This window comes from Crinia signifera, chromosome 2 (genome assembly GCF_055691185.1).
Source record: "Crinia signifera chromosome 2, ASM5569118v1, whole genome shotgun sequence".
Taxonomy (NCBI): domain Eukaryota; kingdom Metazoa; phylum Chordata; class Amphibia; order Anura; family Myobatrachidae; genus Crinia; species Crinia signifera.
This window is the reverse complement of record NC_139218.1, coordinates 126726697-126738197: the sequence shown is the minus strand read 5'-3', so window position 1 is coordinate 126738197 and position 11501 is coordinate 126726697. Positions and strand designations below refer to the sequence as shown.

Here is an 11501-nt window from a genome sequence, read left to right as displayed (position 1 = left end):
CGCATGCGCATTGTGTCCAGTAGGGGGAGTACACTACAGACAGAAGCTTCACTTGGGTGCACAAACATGGCCGACCTGCCCGAGTAGGTGTTTTGTTTAGTGAGCAGGAGGGCAATTACCATTCTTTGTGTTATACAGGGGGGCTAAGGGGTGTTATGGGGTTAAGAGGGACAGAGTGTGTGAATAATAGCACTGGCACCGCTTTATTTAAGTAGTTTGATAAGCTCCGTGCAGTGCCAGAGGTGAGGGAAGAATCAGTGACGTCAGTGAACTGGGCGGGATATTCAAAAGTGCTTTGCTTTTGATAGGTGCCCAGCACTGCCTGTCCATGTTCCCTGCAGGCTATCAGCTCTGTGCCTTTTCTTATTAGCTCAGCTAAACTGAGCACCCCTCCAGCAGCATCAGCAGCAGCTCTCCGTGTACCTGCAGCAGCTGTCAGTCAGTGCTGCCAGCGGTCACACAGGGACAGTGCACACACATCTCCCGATCTTACTGTGTGCACTGTGCAGCCTCCTTCTCCCCCCGACATCTGCCCCAGTGGGTTCCTCCTTTTCCCCTGCATCAGCTCCCACTCCCGACAGCCTCCCAAGGCAGCTTCGCTCCCTCTTCTTTTTAAACAATAGCTACCATACCAAGAGGTAGTCAACTGTGCACAGGGGGCGGGGCTAAATGGGTCTCAGGGGGCGGAGCTACACGGGACCCAGAGGGGGCGGAGCTACACGGGACAGCCTATGTCCCACTCCCGACAGCCTCCCAAGCCAGCTTCGCCCCCTCTTCTTTTTAAACAATAGGCAATAGCTACCATACCAATAGATAGTCATCTGTGCACAGGGGCGGGGCTAAATGGGTCTCAGGGGGCGGGGCTACACGGGACCCAGAGGGGGCGGAGCTACACGGGACAGCCTATGTCCCACTCCCGACAGCCTCCCAAGTCAGCTCCGCTCCCTCTTCTTTTTAAACAGTAGCTACCCATACCAAGAGGTAGTCAACTGTGCACAGGGGGCGGGGCTAAACGGTCCCAGAGGGGGCGGAGGTACACGGACCCCAGAGGGGGCGGAGCTACACGGACCCCAGAGGGGGCGGAGCTACACGGAATCCAGAGGGGCTGCTGTGCTGTCAGCAGTGAGAGAGAGAGGGAGCCACTACAGATCCCCAGCTGCTTGTAATGTAAGTGTGTTTGTGCAGTGCATGTGTTTTAATGAATGGGACTGTGTGACTGACTGCCATGTGTGGGGAACTGGTGTGTGTCAGTGTGACTACTGTGAGTGTGTCAGTGACTTGGTGCTGTGTGTAGGTGACAGTGGGTGACTGCGGTGTGTGTGTGTGTGTCAGTGACTGGGTGCTGTGTGTGGGTGACTGCCATGTGTGGGTGTGTCACTGACTAGGTGCTGTGTGTGGGTGACTGCTGTGAGTGTGTGTCACTGACGGAGTGCTGTGTGTGGGTGACTGCCATGTGTGTGTGTGTCAATGACTAGGTGCTGTGTGTGGGTGACTGCCATGTGTGTGTGTGTGTCAGTGACTGGGTGCTGTGTGTGGGTGACTGCCATGTGTGGGTGTGTCACTGACTAGGTGCTGTGTGTGGGTAACTGCTGTGAGTGTGTGTCACTGACGGAGTGCTGTGTGTGGGTGACTGCCATGTGTGGGTGTGTCAGTGACTAGGTGCTGTGTGTGGGTGACTGCTGTGAGTGTGTGCCACTGAGGGAGTGCTGTGTGTGGGTGACTGCCATGTGTGGGTGTGTCAGTGACTAGGTGCTGTGTGTGGGTGACTGCCATGATGTGTGGGTGTGTCAGTGACTGGGTGCAGGGCCGTATTTCCCACTAGGCCCATGTTTTGTCAGTGACAGGAGCTTGCACTTCTGACTATGGGTACTAGATCCCAGGGGCGGATTGGCCTGCAGGGAAACCGGGCCATTCCCTGGTGGGCTGGCTCATAACACATTAAACCAGGGCTGCCTGCTCTCCTCCATGGCTTGGCCGCGGGCCGCGCTATCTCAGCGGTTACCAGCGGCCAAAACCAAGTTGTAGAGTGGCTGAGGGTGGCGGGGGAAGAATGTGGCTAACAAAGTTCAGTAGAAACAGTGAGCGCCGAGCATCCTATCAGCGCGGTGGGGGCGGGGCGAGATGCGGCTGGAAGAGGAAACACACTGCTGAACTCAGAACAGTGTGTATGCTCTTCCAGCCATATCCCGCCCCCCGCCATGCTGACAGGCACTGCCGCGGGACAGTAGAAATCTAAGCAGCGGGCACAGCTCAACACTCATGCGCCGCTGCCTAATGCCACGCTAGGAGAGAAGGCCACTGATTAAGTGTCGGTCCCCTAGCTTCCGGAGCCTGCCGCTGATGTGAACAGTGAGATGGGGAAGGGGGGGGGGGGGGGCGGAGGTTGGTGCTTTGCGTATTTAAGAGATATGTCAGTTGGGGGGGTGGTGGGGTTGGATGGTGCTGTGTGGGAGAGCTGTCACTGAGGAGGGGGTTTTGGTGCTTTGGTGTGTGAGAAGTGTCAGTTGGGTGGGGGTTGGTGCTGTGTGTGTGTGTGTGTGGTGTCAGTGGGGGGGTTGGTGCTTTGTATGTGTGTGTGAGAGGTGTCAGTGGGGTGGGGGTTGGTGCTTTGTGTGTGTGTGTGTGAGAGAGGTGTCAGTGGGGTGGGGGTTGGTTGCTTTGTGTTTGTGAGAGAGCTGTTAGTGTGGAGCAATGGTTCTGTGTGTAAAGGTGTCAGTGCGGGTGTTGGGGGGATGGTGCTGTGTGTGAGAGCTGTCAGTGGGGGGGAGGATGGTGCTGTGTGAGAGGTGTTTGGTGCTTTGTGTGTGTGTGTGTGAGGTGTCAGTGGGGGAGGATGGTGCTGTGTGAGAGGTGTTTGGTGCTTTGTGCGTGTGGGAGAGGTGTCAGTGGGGGAGGATGGTGCTGTGTGAGAGGTGTTTGGTGCTTTGTGTGTGTGGGAGAGTTGTCAGTGGGGCAGGGGTTGGTGCTTTGTGTGTGTGTGTGTGTGTGTGTGTGTGAGAGAGGATTCAAGATGGCTGCAGGTGGACTGCGGTGCATGCGCTGCTACCCGCAGCTCCTCTCATGTGCCTTTACAGAGCAGAGCACTTGAGCGACAGCTCACGGTTTTGCCTCAGATCCCCATGACTCCTGTAGGCCATGCAGAGGTGTGCGCGTGGCATCACTGTGTCAATTGGAAACAACATTGGTTGTTGTTCTTGTCAACAGTAACTGTGGTCTCAGCATCTTCTGGAGCTAATGCAGATTAGAAAGCTCAGGATGGAGTGAAGGATCCAGGGAACCGGAGTTCTTCGCTGGAGGTATCCAGAGCCGGAGTGCGGTGACATGAGGTGAATGATGTTCTGTGTGTCTCCCCCACAAAGGCAGGTTTATTTCATCCTTTCAACCACTGGAGGGCCAGGTTAGTAGCCACTACACACCCCAGCGCAGCCTATGCATACACACACAAATAGCCTTACCCTCTCCATACACACACCTGTACCCTAACCCTCTCCATACACACAGCCGTAGCCTAACCCTGTTCATACACACATATAAACACAGCCACTGCCTAACCCTATACATATACATACACACACACACACACACACACACACACACACACACACACACACACCCATAGCTTAACCCTATTCATACACACACACACACACCTATCTGTAGCCTAACCCTGTCCATACACACATATATACACACAGCCATAGCTTAAGCCCACACACACACAGCTTAACCCTATTCATACACACACCTGTACCCTAACCCTCTCCATACACACACCTGTACCCTAACCCTATCCATACACACATAAAAAACACAGCCACTGCCTAACCCTATACATACATACACACACACACACACACACACCCATAGCTTAACCCTATTCACACTCACACACACACACACACACACACACACACACACACACACACACACGTATCTGTAGCCTAACCCTGTCCATACACACATATATACACACAGCCATAGCCTAACCCTACACACATACACACAGTTTAACCCTATTCATACACACATACACACCCAGCTGCAGCCTAACCCTATCAATACACACACACACACACACACCTGTAGCCCATATTTGCCGAGTTTTACATTTGCCTCTCCGGGAGAAGACCGGAGAGGCCAGCCAAATCTCCGGGTCGGGGGCGGGAACAAGGCGGCTGACTCAAAGTCCTGCCCCAATCCACGCGAGTAGGGTGTGGGGCTAAAATGACGCAAATTTATGTGATTTGTGTAATTTTAGCCACGCTCCCTCTCCGCGATTTGCGGTAAATGCCGGTAATCAGCAGGGAAGGGGGGGTGCAGGGGCTCTGGCTGGAGACTTGCCCCCCTTTCCGGGGTGCCTGGAGGTGGTCCCTGATTTCACACATCCATAGCTTAACACTATTCATACACACATCCATAGCTTAACACTATTCATACACACACTCACACACACATCCATAGCTTAACCCCATACATACACACACACCTGTAGCCTAACCCTGTCCATATACACACCGCCGCAGCATAAGCCTACACACACACACACACACACACACACACACAGCTTAACTCTATTCATATACACACCCATATCTTAACCCTATTCATACACACATACATACCCAGCCGCAGCCCAACCCTATCAATACACACACATATACACACAGCTGGGTACTTATGTATTATCTGGGTGCCCGATTTTGGAATCGAATAAGAAAGCTTTAAGAAAGCCCAGATAATACATAAGTACCCACAGCTGCAGCCTAACCCTACACACATACCCATAACTTAACCCTATTCATATCTGTGGTGATTAAATCTTGTGAGGGGGCGTGGTCAGCCAGGAGGGGGAGGAGTGATATATGAGGCAGGAGTATCCCCTTCCCCTTGGCTGACCACACCCCCTCACGAGATCCCACCCCCATTAGGGCTGCTTTGAGAAATTTCCCGGGCTGGTTTAAAATCCCAATCCGCCCCTGCTTGATCCCTGGCACCAGAAGCACAAACTCCTGTCACTGACATTACAGGACAGCCTCTCTCCGGGTGTTCGGCACCCAATCCCCAGCGCAAGAGAGAGGCAGCCCTATGATGCCTGTCTGCTAATGAAGACACAGCACTGGAGCCGCCCTGATGCTGAAGACGGAGCTTTGCACTGCCAGGGAGCTGAAGACATGCAGCCCCATGCAGTTAAAGTTACACTGAAGACATGCAGCCACACGCATGAAGTTACAGCACCTGCGCTGCTGAAGGTACTTCGTATGCTCTGCTTTCTCTACTCTCCCTCCCTATAATAGCCGGGGGGGGGGCGCAAATAATCTGGTGCCTAGGGGCGGGCTGAGACTTATATCCGGGGTGACAGTGGTTAACGCTGTGTGGGTCAGTGACTGGGAGCTGTGTGTGGGTGACTGCTGTGAGTGTGTGTCACTGACGGAGTGCTGTGTGTGGGTGACTGCCATGAGTGTGTGTGTGAAAGACTGCCGTGAGTGTGTATCACTAACTGGGTGCTGTGTGTGTGTGATTGCCATGTGTGGATGACAGCTGTGTGTGTGTCAGTGACTGGATGCTGTGTGGGTGACTGCCTTGTGTGTTTATGTGACTGGGTGCTGTGTGTGGGTGACTGCTTTGTGTCTGTGTCAGTGACGGTGCTGTATGGGTGACTGCCTTGCGTGTGTCAGTGACTGGGAGCTTTGTGTGTGTCACTGACTGGGTGCTGTGTGTGTGGGCAGGGGCGGATTGGCTATTAAATTCATCGGGAAGTTTCACGGGAGGCCGATTAGTAGGAAAGATGCAGGCGGGTGTGTAGCACACCAGTGCCGCCCACACAATTCGGCCGGGCCCCTCATTACTCAGTGTACATCTCAGCCTCAGTGGCAGACGGCAGCCCGAGTCCGTGTCCCCGGGTAGCCCTGCCTCCCCCCCCACCCGTTGCAGAAGTATGCACGTATGAGGGTGGCGGTGTATAAATGTATGCACATATGAGGGTGGCGGTGTATAAATGTATGCACATATGAGGGTGGCGGTGTATAAATGTATGCACGTATGAGGGTGGCGGTGTATAAATGTATGCACGTATAAGGGTGGCGGTGTATAAATGTATGCACGTATGAGGGTGGCGGTGTATAAATGTATGTATGAATGTATGAGGGTGGCGGTGTATAAATGTATGTATGAGGATGGTGGTGTAAATGTATGCACTTATGAGGGTGGCGGTGTATAAATGTATGTATGAGGGTGGTGGTGTAAATGTATGAACGTATGAGGGTGGCGGTGTATAAATGTATGAATGTATGAGGGTTGCGGTGTATAAATGTATGCACGTATGAGGGTGGCGGTGTATAAATGTATGCACGTATGAGGGTGGCGGTGTATAAATGTATGTATGTATGAGGGTGGCGGTGTATAAATGTATGTATGTATGTATGAGGGTGGCGGTGTATAAATGTATGCACGTATGAGGGCCGCGGTGTATAAATGTATGTATCTATGTATGAGGGTGGCGGTGTATAAATGTATTTATGTATGTATGAGGGTGGCGGTGTATAAATGTATTTATGTATGTATGAGGGTGGCAGTGTATAAATGTATGCACGTATGAGGGCCGCGGTGTATGTATGTATGTATGTATGTATGAGGGTGATGGTGTATAAATGTATGCACGTATGAGGGTAGCGGTGTATAAATGTATGTATGAGGGTGGTGGTGTATAAATGTATGCACGTATGAGGGTGGCGGTGTATAAATGTATTTATGTATGTATGAGGGTGGCGGTGTATAAATGTATGCACGTATGAGGGCCGCGGTGTATGTATGCACGTATGAGGGCTTTTTTTTTTCTTTTTTCTTCCTTTTTTTTTTATTAAAATAATGTATTTAATTTTTTGCTTACTGCAAGTTTGCTGTTAAGTGTGAAATATCAGTCAAGGGGTGCTGCCATGTATGCTGCATAATTTCAGGGGTGCCACTATGTGTGCCATATAATTCCAGGGGTGCTCCATGTATGCCATATCAGTCCAGGGGCATCGCCATGTGTGCCGTATCAGTCCAGGGGAGCTGGCTTTTTTTTTTTATTAAAAGAAGAAAAAATATATATAATTTTTTTCTTACTGCAAGGGTGCTGTTAAGTATGCCAAATCAGTCAAGGGGAGCCGCCATGTGTGCTGTATAGTTCCAGACACTATTGATGATTTAGGGCCAGATGCACTAATCTTCAACAGTGATAAAATGGAGAGTGATAAAGAACCAACCAATCAGCTCCTGTCTGACATTTTTCAAACACAGCCTGTGACATGGCAGGTAGGTGCTGATGGGTTGGCTGTTTATCACTCTCCATTTTATCACTTTTGAAGCTTAGTGCATCTGGCCCTTAGTCTTGCCTGTCACCGATGTCTCTAAGTAAGGTGATGTAGTAATTTAGAATGTAAGCTCTAACGAGCAGGGCCCTCTCTCATGTGCTTTTCTAAGAATATATCTCTGCCACTATTATAATTACATCAGTGTCTGCTGCTGCAACTGTCTTTTTTTATTTACCATGTACTTGTCCTAATTTGCATTTGTACTCAGTGGCGTAGCGAGGGTGGTGCCGGGTGAGCGTGAGCTCCGGCTGCCGACGAGTAGCAGGGCGCCCGGCCGCCGGTCCACTGTCTGGATGCCGCCCGCCCGTCCATAACAGAGGCGCAGAGTCTGAGAGTATTACAGAGACCCTGCGCCCCTGCCGCCGCCACAGGAAACACAAGAGACACATGCTAGGTCCTCCTGCGTCTGTCACACTGACAGACGCTAGAGATGCAGGGGGACCTCTAGCGGCTGTCTCCTTTTGTGGCGGCGGCCATCATTGGAGGGGCGCAGGGTCTCTAATACTGTCAGAGACTCTGCTCCTCTGCTATGGATGGGCGGGCAGGCAGACATTTAGTGATATTTATAAAGGTACAGTATGTGTGATCCGCTGTGACTGTGGGCATGGGGGGAGGGCAATATCTATGAGCTGGGCAGTGACTGCGGGAATGGGGGGGGGATGCATGCATGGTGCAGTCCCTGTGTGCATGGAGAGTGTATGTGCTGGGCAGAGACTGTGGGAATGGGGGTGTATTTGCTGGGCATGAGGCTGTGAAATGTTGGGCAGTAACTGGCCATGGAGGGTGGTGTATCTGCTGGGCAGTAACTGTGAACATGGGGGTGCATGTGCTGGGTAGTGACTGGGTATGGTAGGGGTGTGTGTTCTGGGCAGTGACTGTGGGCATGGGGGTGTATTTGCTGGGCATGAGGCTGTGTAATGTTGGACAGTGACTGAGCATGAGTGGGTATGTGCTGGGCAGTGACTGTGAGAATGGGGAAGTATGTGCTGGGCATGAGGCTGAAATGTTGGGCAGTGACTGGGTATGGTGGGGGTGTATTGCTGGGCAGTGACTGTGAGCATGGGGGTGTATGCTGGGCATGAAGCTGTGAAATTTGGGCAAGGACTGGGCATGGGGGGTGGTTAATTTGATGGGCAGTGACTGTGAGTATGGGGGTGTATAAGTAGCACTAAAATGTCATGGGGGGGGGGGGCGCCGAAACATACTGTTGCTCCAGGCACCATGTCACCTAGCTAATCCTCTGTACTGTAAATCACTATTTTTCTCGTTCAGGTGTGAGTTCCAGGTAGAATGTACGAGGCACATGGTCACTGTCAATGTCTCTGACACATGCTCCTGATCCCCAGCCAGAGCCCAGTACCAGCACACCTGGATCCTGTGTCAGTGACTGGGTGCTGTGTGAATGACTCCCATGTGTGGGTGACTGCTGTGAGTGTGTGTCAGTGACTGGGATCTGTGTGTGGGTGACTGCTGTGTGTGTGTGTGTCAGTGACTGGGTGACAGTGGGTAACACTGTGTGTGTGTGTGTGTGTCAGTGACTGGGATCTGTGTGTGGGTGACTGCTGTGTGTGTGTGTGTGTGTGTGTGTGTGTGTGTGTGTGTCAGTGACTGGGTGACAGTGGGTAACACTGTGTGTATGTGTCAGTGATTGGGAGCTGTGTGTGGGTGACTGCAATGAGTGTGTGTGTGTGTCACGGACTGGGTGCTGTGCATGGGTGACTGCCATGAGTGTGTGTCAGTGACTGGGTACTGTGTGTGCATGACTGCCATGTGTAGGTGACAGCTGTGTGTGTGTGACTGGATGCTGTGTGGGTGACTGCAGTGGCGTAACTAGGGCTCCACAGCCCTTGCGGTGGTGGGGGAGCCGACTCCACAGGGGCGCAGGAGCATGGTGAAGCACGCTGGAAATGTGTGCACCTCTCCCCCCTCCCCAGATGCCCCCTCTCCCCCCCCAGATGCTGAGATTTGCGCCGCTCCCCCCAGATGCTGAGTTGTGCGCCCATCGTCACGCTCCCCCCCAGGCGCCGGAGATGTTGCGCCACCCTCTCCCCCACCTAGCAGTCCCAGAGCCTCCGTCCTCCAGCAGCCGCAACATGAGGGAAAATAAGCAGCGCTGCGCTAGGCCTGCCTCCCACACAGGGATCACACTGCTGTAGCGCTGCTATGTCCAGCCTGGATTCCCCTGCCGCCAGTCTCTCCTTCATCCTGTGGCTGGATCCACAGGCCTCATTTCCTGCAGCTCCCCCCCCCCCGTGATTGGTCAGTGCCCATGGAGCCCTGTACCCTCCTACCTGTACCCAGTGTATGATCTCATAACTTTTATTATCTTCTTAAAAGGTTTGGCCTGACTCACTTGTCCAACAAGAAGTGTCCGTGTATGATTTCTCTCAATAAAGAATAGCATCTTTTGTAGGAAACACAGGGGGTCATTCAGACCTGATCACTGCCATGTGTTTTGTGCACGGCTGCAATCAGGTTCAAACTGCGCATGCATATGCACCGCAACACACATGTGCGTTGGACGCATACAAAAAACTTAGCTGTTCAGCGGTGGACTGTGCGAAAAAAATGTTTGCACAGGCCATCGCTAGAAGATTGACAGAAAGGGGAGGATATTGGCGAATGTGCGACCTGCGCCGCTCTCTCCCCCCCCAGACACTGAAATGTGCGTCGCCATGCTCCCCCCAGGTGCCGGAGATGCTGCGTCTCCCTCTCCCCCACCTAGCAGTCCCAGAGCCTCCCTCCTCCAGCAGCTGCACCATGATGGAAAATAAGCAGCGCTGGGCTTGCCTCCCATACAGGGATGACACTGCTGCAGTCCAGCCTGGATTCTCCTGCCACCAGTCTCCCCTTCATCCTGTGGCTGGATCCACAGGCCCCATTTCCTGCAGCTCAACCCCCCGATTGGTCAGTGCCCATGGAGCCCTGTACACTCCTACCTGTACCAGTGTGTGTGATCCCTTGTGTGTGTGCATGAAATCTTTTGACCCACCTACCCTCTTCCTCTGTGTGTGACCCCCCTTGACCCCCCATCATCCCTGGTGTGTTTCCTCCTGCACCCCCTATTCCCTTGTATGACACCTTGTCCCCTCTTCCACCCTTATCCATAGTGTGTGACCCTCCTGTACCACACATCTCCTGTGTGTGACACCTTCTCCACACTCTACATCCTTTCTCTGTGTGTGACAACCCTCTTATCCTTGGCTTGTAACCCCCCTGTACAACACACCCCGTGTATGAAACCTTCCCCACTCTTCTCCAGGATGGCCCTCTCTTTTGTAGATGTTTACATGGGTCCCATCTGTCCACCTGCCGTCCCTACTGCTACTAGACCCGACAGTGCCAGCAGCCCATCTCTTGGGCTAATATCACCTGCGGAGGCCTCTCCGGCAGGACCCAGCACAGGACTGCATACAGCTGAGGAAGCGGTCTGGGATGCGGTGGCAGCTCTCTACACTCCCTTGAGGACACTTCTGCTGCCTGGCCCTATTGAGCCTGTAGCCCTCCGCCCCTGGCACTGTGAGTACTGCTTAAAACTACTGCTTAAAAGTACTGCTCATTGCCAGGGGTTTCATGGGATGGGTGTCTTCATTGCCAGGGCTTTCATGCTCTGGGACGGGTGTCATACTCCTGCCAGGGGTTTGTAATGCTTGTAGGCAGTGGTAATGCTCGTTGCCAAGGGTGTGTTATTGTTAAACATTTTAAAAAATCCAATGTTTATTCTTACACTGAAATTTTTATTTTGAATAACAAAAAATAAATTTAAAAAAAGCGATGAAATTCCATTGACAAAAAACCTCACGGTTTCACATGTCCCATTAAGGCTTCTTACACATGATCTGGCATTTCAGAAACCTGTTGTAACTCTTCCACTCAAACGCCAAAAAGCAATGAAATTACGATCATTAAGGCTGATGCCTTAATGGACGTGTTCCTTGCGCAATACAGATATGGTACGCCATCACAGCCTGTGGGTAAGTGCAGATTCAGCACTCTCACAGAGTGAGATTGCTGTCACTCACACAATGGTGGAGCTGCTAATTCACAGATTTGTGTGCTCATTGGAATACACACATGCAGTCTATGCAACTGAAGGTCTGAGCAGTTATGTGGCGCACTCATCCTAATAAGTACCTGCAATCATCTAAC

General features: G+C 52.2%; 1 long non-coding RNA gene across 1 annotated transcript; it reads left to right on the top strand.

Annotated features, from left to right (window-relative positions):
- Nucleotides 1-1007: 1007 nt before the first annotated feature.
- LOC146060021 (uncharacterized) lies at nt 1008-5243 on the top strand. The gene is made up of 3 exons (XR_014470358.1): nt 1008-1167; nt 3205-3326; nt 5028-5243. It is a non-coding gene; the product is annotated as an uncharacterized LOC146060021 (long non-coding RNA).
- The last annotated feature ends 6258 nt before the right edge of the window (nt 5244-11501 follow it).